This window comes from Ranitomeya variabilis, chromosome 2 (genome assembly GCF_051348905.1).
Source record: "Ranitomeya variabilis isolate aRanVar5 chromosome 2, aRanVar5.hap1, whole genome shotgun sequence".
Classification (NCBI taxonomy): domain Eukaryota; kingdom Metazoa; phylum Chordata; class Amphibia; order Anura; family Dendrobatidae; genus Ranitomeya; species Ranitomeya variabilis.
The window spans coordinates 131,326,736-131,342,861 of NC_135233.1; the positions used below are offsets into that span (position 1 = coordinate 131,326,736).

The following is a 16,126-nucleotide window of genomic DNA, read 5'->3' on the forward strand; positions in this document are numbered from 1 at the left end:
TCAGAACAAATTACTGGTATGGTAGATAATGTTAATGTCCTACCATTTGCAGATCCAATGAGGGTTTCAAGATGCCTTTAACCGGAAGAGCACGCCACACAAACAGCGCTCACCTTCCTCAACTTTGGTCACTTACCGCTATGTGCTGACACACGCAGGATTCACCACAGCACCCAGGCATCTTGAAACCCTGGTTGGATCTGCAAATGGCAGGACATAAACAAGCATGCAACTGACTGTAGGGAATCACAGATGGGCGAGTCTGCAGAGCTGTTCACACATTCTATGCCGTGGGCATCAGAAGTGTACTCCAAAGATTCACAGAGTCAAGAGGAGGAAATCTACAGATGCCCAAATTATTTTTAGCTTAGATCCGGGGCAAGACGAAGTAGGGTCCTAGCAGCTTTCTGACTTTTTTCACCAGATGTTAACCCCTGGGGGAAGGTGATCCTGATGAGATTCAGATTTTTGAGGCTCACGTTGACTCTGCTCTGCTGTCAAGACAGGAAGATAAGGAGGGTGACTCTCAGGGCAAGGAATATGATAACAGAAGATGATGGTGAGGTTGTAGTTGCAACTTGGCGTGAACACAGAGGCACAAAGCTGAGTAGGTCATCTGAGGAGGTGAAGGAGGAAGATGAGGAGGAGGTTACGTTGTACCAAATGGCACAGACGCAAAGTGATGCAGCCACGACAAACACTGCATCCTCAGCCACAACTGTGGCTGCGACCAGCAGCATTTGCAATCTGCAGCTTGCGGGGGGTGGCAAGGTTTGTCTAGCCTGGGCCTTTTTTGACACCGCAAAGGATGAGCCAACCCATGTTATTTTACAACTTTGCAAAAAAAACTGAGTAGAGGGGAAAAGTGTAATAATTTGACTTCTACTTAACATGCGCAATCAACATGTGCTAGGCCGGGATCACACATGTGAGAAACACAGCCAAGTCTCACATGATAATACATGGCACTGCCGCCGACACTCAGGAGCGGAGCGTGTGGCCACATAGCAATACATAGAGCTGCATGCTCCGCTCCTGAGTGCCGGTGGTAGTGCCGGGTATTAACCTGCGAGACTCGGCCGTGTTTCTCGCATGTGTGATCCCGGCCTTAGTCTGGGAATCCCACTGCGATAAAATGTGGACCTCAACAACCATCGGCTGCTCCATCAATCACTTCTGCTGCTTCTTCCTTCACCTCTGTTACCGTGCCAAGCATTGTTATGCAGGTTTCCGACGACAGAACCTCCGTTTCGTTACCAGCTCCATTCAGACTGAGTGAGAGCCTGCCATCAGCTGTAACAAAAGTGGACATGCCTGCTGTTTTTGACCAATCTGAGAGAACGAGTACACCACAACTTTATCAATCCATTGTAACATCTCTGCCTGCACCTCACTCACCGTCCAGCAGTTTGTCCAATTCACCATACTCCACTCTCTCTCAGAACTGCAGCCAGCCCTCGGTCCCACAGTTGTGGTGGCGTAAAAGATTGTTTCCTCCTACACATGAGGATAGAAATCCAGACTCATGGTGCATATTCACAAAGTGTAAACCACCAATAGAATACTATAGGGAGGGAAGGGTAAAGGGAAAGTGAATATAAAATTTATTCTTTATTAATGAATAAAATTATTATTAAATTAAATATATGGTACATACATGCATTGATGTATATTGGATCATAGTGTGTGATGATTTATATAATAAACACCACCATGATCCACTAATTCCTCAATGATAAGTCACATAAAAATATTATAAATTATATCTTCAAAAAGAATCTGAAGACCCACCTCTTCCGACAAGCCTACAACCTGCAGTAACCACCGATCAACCAACCGCTGCACGATCAGCTCTATCCTCACCTACTGTATTCTCACCCATCCCTTGTAGATTGTGAGCCCTCGCGGGCAGGGTCCTCACTCCTCCTGTACCAGTTATGACTTGTATTGTTCAAGATTATTGTACTTGTTTTTATTATGTATACCCCTCCTCACTTGTAAAGCGCCATGGAATAAATGGCGCTATAACAATAAATAATAATAATAATAATAATAATAATAATCACAGCTTTGACCCTAACTGATATGCTGGATTTCAATTTATTATATGCACTAAAAGTGACTATCATATTATTTGTCCCTTTATTTTATATGGGCAATTGGGATACAACACATGCACTCCTATTAACACACACAGTTTCAAAGTGTGAATATAGGCTGTAACAAAACTAATTGTTGGTAATCTCCTTATAGATTATTACATATTGGAAGCGCATTGACAATACAGACATATATTTGTGGCATAGCCACTAAATGGAGTGCTAACCCTAAACAGAGACACTGTATGTATGAATAACTACCGGAGATCTCTGATCAGCTGTTAGATATAGAGAGAGAGTCAGAGAGACCGTCTGAAGTGGATCATTAGCCACCGCTCTTAGGGTACCGTCACACATTGAAATTTTCATCGCTGCGACGGCACGATTCGTGACGTCGCAGCGTCGTATAATCATCGCTCCAGCGTCGTAGACTGCGGTCACACGTTGCAATCACGGCGCTGGAGCGATGCCGAAGTCCCCGGGTAACCAGGGTAAACATCGGGTAACCAAGCGCAGGGCCGCGCTTAGTAACCCGATGTTTACCCTGGTTACCAGCGTAAACGTAAAAAAACAAACAGTACATACTCACCCGTCGGTGTCCTTCAGGTCCCTTGCCGTCTGCTTCCTGCTCTGAGTGCAGCCGTACAGTGAGAGCAGATCGCAGCACCGCTGTGATCTGCTCTCACTTTCCGGCCGGCACTCAGAGCAGGAAGCAGACGGCTAGGGACCTGAAGGACACCGACGGGTGAGTATGTACGGTTTGTTTTTTTACGTTTACGCTTGTAACCAGGGTAAACATCGGGTTACTAAGCGCGGCCCTGCGCTTAGTTACCCGATGTTTACCCTGGTTACAAGCGAACACATCGCTGGATCGCTGTCACACACAACAATCCAGCGATGTCAGCGGGAGATCCAGCGACAAAAGAAAGTTCCAAACGATCTGCTACGACGTACGATTCTCAGCAGGGTGTCTGATCGCAGTAGCGTGTCAGACACTGCGATATCGTAACGATATCGCTAGAACGTCACGAATCGTAACGTCGTAGCGATGGAAATTTCAATGTGTGACGGTACCCTTAGTAAGTGTGTTTAATTAGAGGCAGAGTGTGCTGACATTCCACCCTGAATTCCATTCACTGCACATGTCTCACATTACAGAGACCATGCGGCAATGAGAGTACGCACATGATCCTGCACTGACCCAGTGTCTCAGACAGAGAACTAGCCGGGCTGAGGACAGCTCTCTGTAGCTAATGATTAAGTGCCATATATTCTGTGATTATTATCATTGGGGATAGGTCCCTGATGTGCGTTTCGCCGGGGAACTGGCTTTCTCTCAGGGCAGAAGCCGCCACATTCAGAAGTGTTTTATACATCTCCCCATGATTGACTCCTACACATGACAAAGATCAGAGGTTGAACTCCACCATTTCCAATCTTTCAGCAAAGGAAATGCTGCTTTTCCGCATGGTAGATACAGATGGTTTCCGAAAGCTGATGGGCGTCACAGTCCCGCAGTACCAGCTACCCAGTCACCATTACTTCTGCAAGAAGGCTGTGCCTGCGCTACACCAGCATGTCACAGACATCACCCGTTCCTAGACTAAATCTATGTCTGCCATGGTGAATTTCACCACAAACACTTAGATGAGCATACATGGCCAAGGGCGTTACATCTTGCTGACTTGGCATTTGGTGACTCTGGTGCCTGTGGGGGAAGGCGGAGAAGGGGCTTCTCCACAAGTCTTGACATCGCCAAAACTTGCCGTACAAACCTCTGTATTTCCCCCACTGCTTCTGCCTCCTCCTCTACCTCCTCTAGGGCCTCCACCTGCATCCTCAACCTCTGCCTTAATGAGACACATGTTAAAACAGTGCAAAGCGAATCCCCACCACCTGTGCAACCAGGGCTCACAGCAATCAGACAGTGTTAAAATTGATATGTCGTGGAGATTGCAGTCATACAGCTGAAGAGTTGTGGACAGCCCTCTAGGCCGAGTTTGAGCAATGGCTGTCTCAGTTGAACCTGGATCCAGGGAAGGCCATGTCCAATAACAGTGCGAATCTGGTGGCGACCCTGTGGCGAGGCAAGCTTACAATAGTGCCTTGCACGGCTCACATCCCCAAACTGGTGGTACACTGTTTTCTCCGCCACTATCCTGGCCTGGGTGAGCTGCTGCAGAAAGCACATAAGCTGTGTGCTCATTTCCACCATTCACACCCCTCAGGTCATCGTCTTGCATCGATACAGAGGTCTTTGTCCATGCCAGTTAACAGGTTGAAATATGATGTGCCGTGGCTGTGGCAGCAGCAATGAGCACTGACGCAGTATTTCATGTTATATAGCCTGGGGCAATGCAGTATGGACATGGCACATATCACACTGACGGAGTGGGCACAGATTAAGGACCTCTGCACCCTTCTGCACAGTTTTGAAATGGCTACTAAAATGGTTAGCGCTGGCAATGCCATCATAAACATCACTATTACGGTCATCTACATGCTCGAGCAGACTTTAAATAGCCTGTGGGAGGAGGTGGTGTTCCCAGAAGAGGAGGAATAAGAGGAGGATGTGGAAGGGATAACATTGTCTCTAAGTTCCAGACTGTCATCACACAGGCTGGTGCCAAAGGTGAGTGGATTACTGCGATCAAGGGGGCTGGTGATACCAGAAAAACTGTTAGTGGAGGTGCAAAACCCGAGGAACAAATGAAGGAGGAAGAGGTGATGGGCGAGCAACTGTTAGGAAAGTAGGAGGATAATCATTCCCTCTCTGTTGTTAGTGGTTGGGGTTAGGGAACAAAGGAAACAAGCATCAGTGTTACCCAGCCACCAACACAGCATGGGCTTTGAACTCATGGAAAATCCCAACATATGAGTGCCTTCTTGCTGCACTATCTGCAACATGATACACGTAAAATTATGATTCAAAATAATGCTGACTACTGGGTTGCCACTCTGTTAGAACCACATTATAAGACAACATTTTGCCAGATACTTCCCACTCTGGAAAAAGACCCCCAAATGCTGGAGTATCGAAACACACTTTTACACAACCTTAAGAGAGGTTTTCCCCAAGAAAGCAGTGAGGCACACAATGTGAATCACAGCTCTAGACTAAGTTCCAACCTCCAGCCCATTAATTCATGAATGCCAAAACATTAGCAGTATAAGCAGCAGTAGTGTAAGTGGCAGAAGCAATTTCTGTGAGTCCTTTGACACATTTAGAAGTGCCCCTCTCGGCTTATACTCGAGTCATTGTCCCAGGGGGTTGGCAAGGGAGGGGGAGCAGCAAGAATGGGGCTATCACATCATACTCATCCTCCTGACGAGGTCTCTGTCATGTCCCTGCTTTTCAGATGGTCTCGGTGCCGGCAGCTCTTCCTATGTTCAGCGGTCATGTGTTACTGCTTATTAAAGTGATGAATATGGATGTGCTTCCACTCCCATAGGCGTGGAGTGCATATTCATCACTTTAATGAGCGGTACCATGTGACTGCTGAACACAGGAACAAGCTGAGGGTGCTGAGACCACCTGAGAAGCAGGGACGTGCAGAGACCGCACTAGGATGGGGTGAGTATGACGGGGAGGGTGAGCCGATGCGATATTCACCTGTCCCGTTCCACTGCCGGGCTGTGTCTTTCACATCCTCTGGCTGTGATATTCAGGTCAGAGGGCATGATGACATGTTTAGTGCGAGCCCTCTGCCTGAACAGTCACTGCAGAAACCCAGAAGACACAGCGGTGTGCCACGGTGGAACGGGGACAGGTCCATATCGCAAGTGCTGGGGGCCTGCGCCAGCGGCGACACCGACACTTGGCCGCCATAGTGTGCTAGTATCCCTGCCTGCTCAGGACACTGGCACCTGGCTCCCAGCGACAAGAGGTAACTATATCATTTTTTTTAATCGCAACAGCAGCATAGCAGCATATAGGGTTATATTATTCTATGGAGCATCTTATGGGGCCATCAACTTTTATGGAGCAGCATATAGGGTTATATTATTCTATGGAGCATCTTATGGGGGCCATCAACTTTTATGGAGCAGCATATGGGGTTATATTATTCTATGGAGCATCTTATGGGGGCCATCAACTTTTATGGAGCAGCATATGGGGTTATATTATTCTATGGAGCATCTTATGGGGGCCATCAACTTTTATCGAGCAGCATATGGGGTTATATTATTCTATGGAGCATCTTATGGGGGCCATCAATTTTTATCGAGCAGCATATGGGGTTATATTATTCTATGGAGCATCTTATTGGGGCCATCAACTTTTATGGAGCAGCATATGGGTTATATTATTCTATGAAGCATATTATGGGGCCATCAACTTTTATGGAACAGCATATGGGGTTATATTATTCTATGGAGCATCTTAAGGGGCCATCAACTTTTATGGAGCATTATATGGGGCTTATTTTAATATGGAGCATCTTATGAGGCATCATGAACTTTATGGAGCATTATATCAGGCGTATTTTGTATGGAGCATCTTATGGGGCCCATCATGAACTGTATGGTGCATTATATGGGGTTCCTGATTCAATAAGGATATTCAAAAACACTTAACCTACTGATGTCTCAATTTTACTTTTATTGGTATCTATTTTTATTTTTGAAATTTACCAGTAGCTGCTGCATTTCCCACCCTAGGCTTATACTTGAGTCAATTAGTTTTCCCAGTTTTTTATAGCAAAATTAGGGGTCTCGGCTTACACTTGGGTCGGCTTATACTCGAGTATGTACGGTAATTGCTAAAGACAATGGAAATAGAGTGAGAGATGATGTTTTTTGTTTTTTTTCCTTCTTTTTTTTAGTTTGCTTATAAACAAGTCATTCCCAGCAGCAACTTGGGAATCACAGATGTATTTCAAGGGTCTTCCCCATGCTGTTCCCATTCCATTTCACTGGTGTTCCATCCATTACAATGATTTTCCAGTCCCCCCAAACCAACTGGTAGTTCGAGTTTCCCATTGACTTAAATTATGCTCGTTACTCAAAACAAGCATTCTGATTTTCTCGATTTGAATAACCAGCACCCGAGCGGTTCTCACCCATCATCAAAAATAAATAGAATTTTTTTCTTAACACTATAAGCTATTGACCTACAGGAAACTCCACATTAAAGGGAACCTATCACCCCCAAAATCGAAGATGAGCTAAGCTCACCGGCATCAGGCATTTATCTACAGCATTCTGTAATGCTGTAGATAAGCCCCGATGCATCCTTAAAGATGAGCAAAAGAGGTTAGATTATACTCACCCAGGGGCGGTCCCGCTGCGGTCCGGGTCCGATGGGCATCGCGGTCCAGGTCCGGGGACTCCTATCTTCTGACGATGATGTCCTCTTCTTGTCTTCACGCCACAGCTCTGGTGCAGGCATACTTGAGGGCCCTGTTGAGGGCAGAAAAAAGTACTGCAGTGCGCAGGCGCCGGGCCTCTCTGACCTTTCCCGGCGCCTGTGCACTGCAGTAATTTGCTCTTCCCTCAACAGGGCAGACAAATTACGCCTGCGCCGGAGCCGCAGCGTGAAGACAAGAAGAGGACGTCATCCTTTGAAGATAAGAGGCCCCGGACCGGACCGCGATGCCCATCGGACCTGAACGGCAGCGGGACCGCCCCTGGGTCAGTATAATATAACCTCTTTTTCTCATCTTTCAGGATACATCGGGGGCCCACACCCCATCACAGCCCACTCCGGACTGCCTCTGTACCTTTTCTACCCTCCATTAAAAGGTCAGTGTCACATGTGGTATTAGAGACTCTAGATAGGGGTTAATGTTGCTCCAGGATCCGGCAGATTGCAGACTACTTTGTTTTTGTTTTTTTTTTCCCCTGCATATTTTTTTTCCCTGCATTTTTTTTTTCCCTGCATATGTTTTTCCTGCAGATTTCTTGCATGTATATGGTTTATGCTGAACCTAGGGTCTGTAATATAACGGCCGCGGTCTCCTTTTTTGCTCGTTCCTGTATATTGGACTAGTGACCTCAGGGGTTAATACAATAATAGGAATTAGGCTCTTGGGTGGTTGTATATATATGTATATGTGTTGATATTACTTACAGGGCATACCTAGGCAGCCCTTCTCATACTCCTCTTGCTTCTCCTGATTCTACAATATTTATGTTCATAGGGAGTCCCTACATTACCCCTGGACTTAGGGGTTCTAGTTAATATCGTTTTGTATATATTAGGTTGTAAATATGCATGTATTGTATATATTGGATCCTCGTTTTAGGTGAATATTATTGTGTTAATATATTGTTTACTGTATATTGTTCATGTCACAGATACATGTACAGCATATCTATATCATGTACTTACACTGTATGTTTGTTTTTCAGTGTGGTTTTGACAAAGACCAGCCTTGGTCGAAACGTTAACCGTAACTTAAAGTATCCGTCATTTTCTCTGAACACTAATAAGCATTTGGTGATGCTTGTACTAAAAATAAAAAATACAACTTTCACGTAAAAACCTGCAAGTCTTGAGTGTGCGGCTGTTTTTTCTATAGACAGCTCTGGTGCAGGCATACTTGAGGGCCCTGTTGAGGGCAGAAAAAAGTACTGCAGTGCGCAGGCGCCGGGCCTCTCTGACATTTCCCGGCGCCTGTGCACTGCAGTAATTTGCTCTTCCCTCAACAGGGCAGACAAATTACGCCTGCGCCGGAGCCGCAGCGTGAAGACAAGAAGAGGACGTCATCCTTTGAAGATAAGAGGCCCCGGACCGGACCGCGATGCCCATCGGACCTGAACGGCAGCGGGACCGCCCCTGGGTCAGTATAATATAACCTCTTTTTCTCATCTTTCAGGATACATCGGGGGCTTATCTACAGCATTACAGAATGCTGCAGATAAGCCCCTGATGCTGGTGGGCTTAGCTCATCTTCGATTTTGGGGGTGATAGGTTGTCTTTAAATTCGAGGTTTAGGCTACGTGCACAATGAGTCTTTTAAAAAAGTACTTGAAAAAGTATTCCTATTCATTTCCATTGCAAAACCACCCTGCTGTTCATATATTCAGTGCTTTGAGCGTCTTTTTTTTCAGTCAAGGTATGAAACAATACCTTATGGAAAAAAGTGCATGTCAAATCTTTTCAGTGTCTCCATATGAAATCCACTACAAAGTAGCCAATGTCCAATTAATACGCTGTAAAAAAACGCATTACCAAAGAAAACACTTTTGAAAGTGAAATCTTTTTCAAAATATCTCTCCCAAAAATTTCCCAAATCGTTTCCACTTGAAAACCCCTTGTTTTTTACTGCCTCAAAAAGACATTTTTAGCATTGAGTGCATTCTTGGTAGAAGGAAAAAAGAGCAACTCACACTAGTCATGTGACTGTCCAGTGGTCTGGATCTATTTTACAGCTTTTATATTCTATTTTTGTACTTTCCTGGATGATTTTACATAATGCATGAATGCATGAAGCCTGTCCTCAGATAGCATTTGTTCCTGAGAATGCAGAGTGTCTTTCACTTATATATTTCTTACAAAATAATATAGTCTTTCAGACATTGCAGTCAGGCTTGAATGGTAATTAGAGTGACTTGTTCAGGATACTAAGTGCTAGGGAGAAATGTCAAATTATATATACAATGTCTTTGTCATGGCGCAAGCAAGTTACATTGTTTAAGTGTGTCTGTATTTTCTCTACACAGATACAGATAACAGGGCTTCTGTACGTCTGTAAGTATTATAAGTAGTGTTGAGCATTCCGATACTGCAAGTATCGGGTATCGGCCGATATTTGCTGTATCGGAATTTCCGATACCGAGATCCGATACTTTTGTGGTATCGGGTATCGGGTATCGCAACAACATTAATGTAATAATGTGTAAAAGAGAGAATTAAAATAAAAAATATTGCTATACTCACCTCTCCGACGCAGCCTGGACCTCAGCGAGGGAACCGGCAGCATTGTTTGTTTAAATTTCGCGCTTTTACTTGGTTACGTGAAGTCCCGGCTTGTGATTGGTCAGGGCGGCCATGTTGCCGGGACGCGGACCAATCACAGCAAGCCGTGACGAAATTACGTCACGGCTTGCTGTGATTGGTCCGCGTCCCGGCAACATGGCCGCCATTAACCAATCACAAGCCGGGACGTCACGGGAGGCTGGACATGCGCGTATTTTAAAAAGCGCGCGTGTCCAGCCTCCAGTGACGTCCCGGCTTATGATTGGTCACGGCGCCATGTTGCCGGGACGCGGACCAATCACAGCAAGCCGTGACGAAATTACGTCACGGCTTGCTGTGATTGGTCCGCGTCCCGGCAACATGGCCGCCATTAACCAATCACAAGCCGTGACGTCACGGGAGGCTGGACATGCGCGTATTTTAAAAAGCGCGCGTGTCCAGCCTCCAGTGACGTCCCGGCTTATGATTGGTCACGGCGCCATGTTGCCGGGACGCGGACCAATCACAGCAAGCCGTGACGAAATTATGTCACGGCTTGCTGTGATTGGTCCGCGTCCCGGCAACATGGCCGCCATTAACCAATCACAAGCCGTGACGTCACGGGAGGCTGGACATGCGCGTATTTTAAAAAGCGCACGTGTCCAGCCTCCCGTGACGTCACGGCTTGTGATTGGTTAATGGCGGCCATGTTGCCGGGACGCGGACCAATCACAGCAAGCCGTGACGTAATTTCGTCACGGCTTGCTGTGATTGGTCCGCGTCCCAGCAACATGGCCGCCCTGACCAATCCCAAGCCGGGACTTCACGTAACCAAGTAAAAGCGCGAATTTTAAACAAACAACGCTGCCGGTTCCCTCGCTGAGGTCCAGGCTGCGTCGGACAGGTGAGTATAGCAATATTTTTTATTTTAATTCTTTATTTTACACATTTATATGGATCCCAGGGTCTGAAGGAGAGTTTCATCTCCTTCAGACCCTGGGAACCATCAGGAATACCGTCCGATACTTGAGTCCCATTGACTTGTATTGGTATCGGGTATCGGTATCGGATTGGATCCGATACTTTGCCGGTATCGGCCGATACTTTCCGATACCGATACTTTCAAGTATCGGACGGTATCGCTCAACACTAATTATAAGCTTAAATTCAGATGACGTTTTATTTATACCACGTTACAAACACTGCAGCATTAAGGAAAAAATTCTATGCAGCTTAAAAATGTCAGATGAAAGGATTAATTACCAAAGGCATAAGGGTTTAATTACATCTATATTGTATGTATTTTGGCTGTCATGAATATGTAGCCTGTATAATTCTATGTGTATTCTATAGATAAGTATTTTGTTTTGCTTAAAATTGCCAACTTCACCAAAATGAAAAAAATAATGATTCATGGCTAATTGATTAGCTGAGAATTGCAAATATTGCAAAGCCTCCAATTGCCCTGGAGCTCTCTGAGGTCTTCTAGGACTGCATCAAAACCTTTTCAAGCTTCTTAATGCAAACAAAGCCTTATGTCAATCAAAGTGACTTCAACATATAAATGGATGGCACCCGATATTAACAGCAGATTTATGAACACACTGCACTGACGGACTTTTCACTTTTGTTAAAATAAAAAAAAAAAACCTATCTAAAATCATCCCTCTTTGAGCTCAATTAATTATTACATTTGTGAGTTTTTTTCCTCTACTTTTTGGTTTTTTTTTTTTTGCCTATTTATCAGTTGCATCTTATTCTTCTTTTAATTTATTTTTTTATATTATATATTTAATTCTTTTTGTTTTTTTGTTTTATGAAAAGCGCCAAAATGGCATTAGACTTATAGACCATGGAATTCTCTTCCGGAAAATAAAATATGCAAATAACCTCTTCAGAGAGGAAGAGGACTTAAACTGTAATTGGTCCTTTAGGTGACCAATCCAGCATAGTGTTTAATTCCTCTTCCTCTTTGAATAGGTTATTTGAATATAATTCAGTGGTCCTTCTAGTTATAGTGGCCTCCAGTCAAAATGTTTTCAATGCAATGCTTTTCTAGGAATTTCAATATGCATATATCCTCTTCAGAGAGGAAGATGACTAGAACGCTAATGCCACCTATTGGGGGTAGCAAGACTTAAACTGAACTACTATAAGAACAATATAAACCCTTTAATGAGCCATAAGGAGAGAATTTCCCATTAAACCACGTCAGGGGCATCTCACGTAGCCAAATCAGACCTCCTTCTGTGCATGGAAATGGGGGTCTGCAAATGGGGAGTCTGGGTTGATTTCTTATCCTAAGTCATATGACAATGCTTGTTAAAGGGAACCTGTCAGCAGGATTATGCACAGTAACCTACAGAGAGGGTCAGGTCGATGCCGTTATACTGATTAAAATGATACCTTGTTTGATGAAATCCTTCTTGTGGTTGTTTTTTAATCTTTGTCAGTTTTGTGTTAATGATATGCCCGTGCTACGGTTGATGGGCTCACATTATTTGGCCAAATTCTGTGCAAAGCATCTCATAAGTATTTTTCCTAATGTTCTAAAATCCATTTTGCTATTCATGTTTCATGTATTTCATATTCGACATGCTTTGGCACGATAGAGTGCACCTTTTTTTGGTATATTGTATGTGGAGGTAGCTGCTCCTGGTATGCACCTATTCACACTAGTTTGGATGTGCCAGTCATTTTTCTGTCAATTCACGTGCTACAGGGCAGGCGTGGAGGGGGAGTCTTTATGTGTTGCTCTGATTAGGTATTCATAATGCAGACTGCTGACAGGTCACTGATCCCTCACTGACCTGCCCCCTAATTTGCACAATGAATGCCTGTACATACTGAAGAAAAAAAAAACATTTCTGCAGGCTGCAGCATAATATAATTGCATGTTTAATGTCCAGGTAATAACTATTTTTTATGTTATTCAGCAAGTAAAAAAAAACAATTTGAAAATGGCGCCCGCCGCACCTGCACAGTAGCAGCTATTGGTGTGTGTAGAGCTCCGATAACTGCTATTGCACAGGCACCAGCAGTGCCATCTTGCTAGAAAAGAAAAAAATGTCCTCCTCCAAGATGGCACTGCCTGCACCTGTGCAGTAGCAGCTCTCGGTGATCTCCAACAACCTCTCTCAATTCAATTGTCTTGAGCCAAGCTCAATAGTCTAGTTGGAATGGCAAGAAGTATGCAAATCGCACCTGTAGTCACATGACCGCCCATTTATGCTACCGGAAGTGCAGAATCCTGACCATGTAGTCAAGCAGTGGTCATCCTGACAAGCTGTGAGGATTCAGAAGTCTGCAATAACAGAGTGACTGCAGAATTTCATCATAAACCTTGACAACCCCTCTAATGATAAAATTAAGCAGTGTGACAATCCTAACGGTGTGAAATATGCCCACTGTCTTATGTGACTCAGCTTGCTATGTCCAATGGTCATCACCTGACTAGAGATGAGCAAACATTTCAAGATTCGGTGAACATCCCAATGTTCACCAAACATGTTCACTGCACAGTTCGACAAGCATACCCAAACCTAATTGACTTTAATTGGATGGCAAAATAAAATGAATAGACAACACCTTCAGGGAGGCCAAAAAGCTGCCAAAACAGCTAAAATTAGGGGCAGACACCTGGAAAAGTGGCATCAATTGACCCATCAATTGCGCTATAAATAAATTAAGAAAAAATTAACATTGGTTCCCCTGTATTTTTGATAATCACCCAGGCAAAACTGACAGCTGCAACCTTCAGCTGTCAGCATTAGCAAGGCTGGTTATCAAGAATAGAGAAATCCGCACGCTGTTTTTTTATTATTTAAATAAATAATTTAAAAAAAAAAATGGCATGGGTTCCCCTTCATTTTTGACAACCAGACAAGCTAAAGCTGACAGCTTGGGGTTAGTATTCTCAGGCCCCCTCCCCACTGCTGCTCAGTATCTTGCAATGAACTACTATGACCTGACTGACATAATGGTCAGCATGAGAAAGTTTTCATGCTCGCGGTGCCATCAGAAAGGTCCAAGGAGATCACAACCATTGAACTCAGTTCAACTCACTGATGTCAGCGTGAGCGCCCTTACAACTTTTCTTACAGCACTTGCGCTGATGTCAGTGACCGCACCACAAGCATGAGAGCTTTCTCATACTTGTGGTGATGTCAGGTAAGTCATAGGAGTTCACCACGAGACACTGAGAAGCAGTAGCAGCGACTTGGTGTCTCTGCTGAATGGCACACTGTATAGTTGCATCATGCAACAATGCAGCCTACCATCTAGATGTAGCAGAGCTAGACCTGTCGCAGGACAAATGGGTTATTATCTTCTCAGCAAACAGGAAAGGAATATTGTGGTTTATTATTTTAATTCTGTTACATTAGACCATGGCTTCTGTAGACTGGGCAATGATGTGAGTATAATTTTATTAATTTTATTTAGATTCATTAAAGGAGTCTGCATCATTCTTTCAATTAAAGGACTTTATTCTGGCTGTGTGTTTATTTACAATATAACTTTAGAATTAGTAATTGAGAGGTGTCTTATATACACCTCTCCATTACTAAGCGGTGGGCTTAATGTCACTGGATAAAATAAAGGTAACGTCAACCCCACAAATATGAACTCAATTGCTACCGCCTCAGGGCAAGTGAGAAGAGCTGGGCTAAGCACCAGAATTGGTGCATCTATTAGATAAGCCTCTTCTGGGGCAGCTGGGGGCTACTGTTTTTAGGTTGGGGGCCAATATCCATGGCCCCTTACCAGCCTGAAAACACCAGAGCCCAGCTATCTGCTTTAGATTCACTGGTTGTCAAAAATGGGGGGACCCCATGCCATTTTTTTTATGATTTATGTAGATAATTAAAAAATATGTCTTGGGAAACCCTCTGTTCTTGATAACTAGCCTTGTTGAAGCTGACAGCTGAGGGTTACAGCCCCCAACTGTCAGTTTTGCCTGTTTTGTTATCAAAATTACTAATTTATTTATTTATTTATAGCATAGGCGGCAGCTGATGAATACTCCCATCAGCTGCCTCCTGCTCTCGCTGTTAGCAGTTGAATATAACTCTCAACATTGTCTCCTGCTAGCACTGATCACAGCGTGAGCAGGGGACAGGGATGTGAGCTGTTTTGACTTCAGCACCTGGTGCCAGGGAACAGCATGAATAGCACTGCTGATTCCCAGGCACCAGCACGTGTCACACTGATGACAAAGGGATGTTATCCATGTGTCATCAGTGTGTACATGTGTGAGACATTTTGCGGTCTGTGCTGCTACCAGAAACACTGATGGCTGAAAGAGCCCTTAGTGAACTCAGTCATTTACCGAACTTAGAATGACTTTTGCAGATTTTTAGGAAAAAAGCTTGGGAATTCGTACTCGAATCTGAATGTGCAACATTTGGGCCAAATTTGAGAATTTAGGGAGTGCCAAAATCTGTGTAAGTTGTGGTTAGTCCTAATTTCTTGGGGTAGAGTATTCCAGAGGAATGGTGCAACTTGGGAGTGGAAGGTATGGAATAGTGCAGGTGTTAGTCAAAAGTTGCTTCTCTTCCTACTTCTCTCAATGAAGCAGAGGATATTTTATTTAATTGATCACTGAGAAAATTAGGAATAGCAGCTAGCCGGCATGTGACTGAAAGTTTTAAAAATATATAGGACCGGTTAAATGATGACTTCTCAAACTGCTTAAGTTGTATTTAGGAGGTGGATGCCAGACTTAACTCTTACCCCTGATGCTGAAAAATATAGATCAGCCTTGGTTGCGACCATAATATTAACTCTAAAGCACCCAATTGAAAACAGCACAAAATAGTTAAAACAAAACAAAAATATCTTTTAAACAGTTTTGTAACTAAAGCCATGTATTGTGTACATTTATTTAAGGGCTCATTCCCATGTCAGTATTTCTCCATCAGTATTTCATCAGTATTTGTATGCCAAAACCAGGAATGTCTTCAAAACACAGAACAGGCGTCAATCTTTCAATTGTAGTTTTTCTCTGTAAGTTCCACTCCTGGCTTTGGCATGCAAACACTGATGCAAAATACTGACCAAGTACTGACGTGTGAATGAGGCCTAAATATGTATTTCAATTCATGCGTGAATAAAGCTAATAAAT

The 16,126-nt window shown here is 44.0% G+C and overlaps 1 long non-coding RNA gene across 1 annotated transcript in view; it reads right to left on the reverse strand.

Moving 5' to 3' along the window:
• Nucleotides 1-232: 232 nt before the first annotated feature.
• Nucleotides 233-16,126, reverse strand: part of LOC143809181 (uncharacterized) — a 154,914-nt gene continuing 139,020 nt past the window's right edge. The window contains exons 2-3 of the long non-coding RNA XR_013222121.1: nt 1,399-1,564; nt 233-491 (exon numbers count right to left, since the gene is read on the reverse strand). This is a non-coding gene — a long non-coding RNA (uncharacterized LOC143809181). The remainder of the gene's footprint in view (nt 492-1,398; nt 1,565-16,126) is intronic.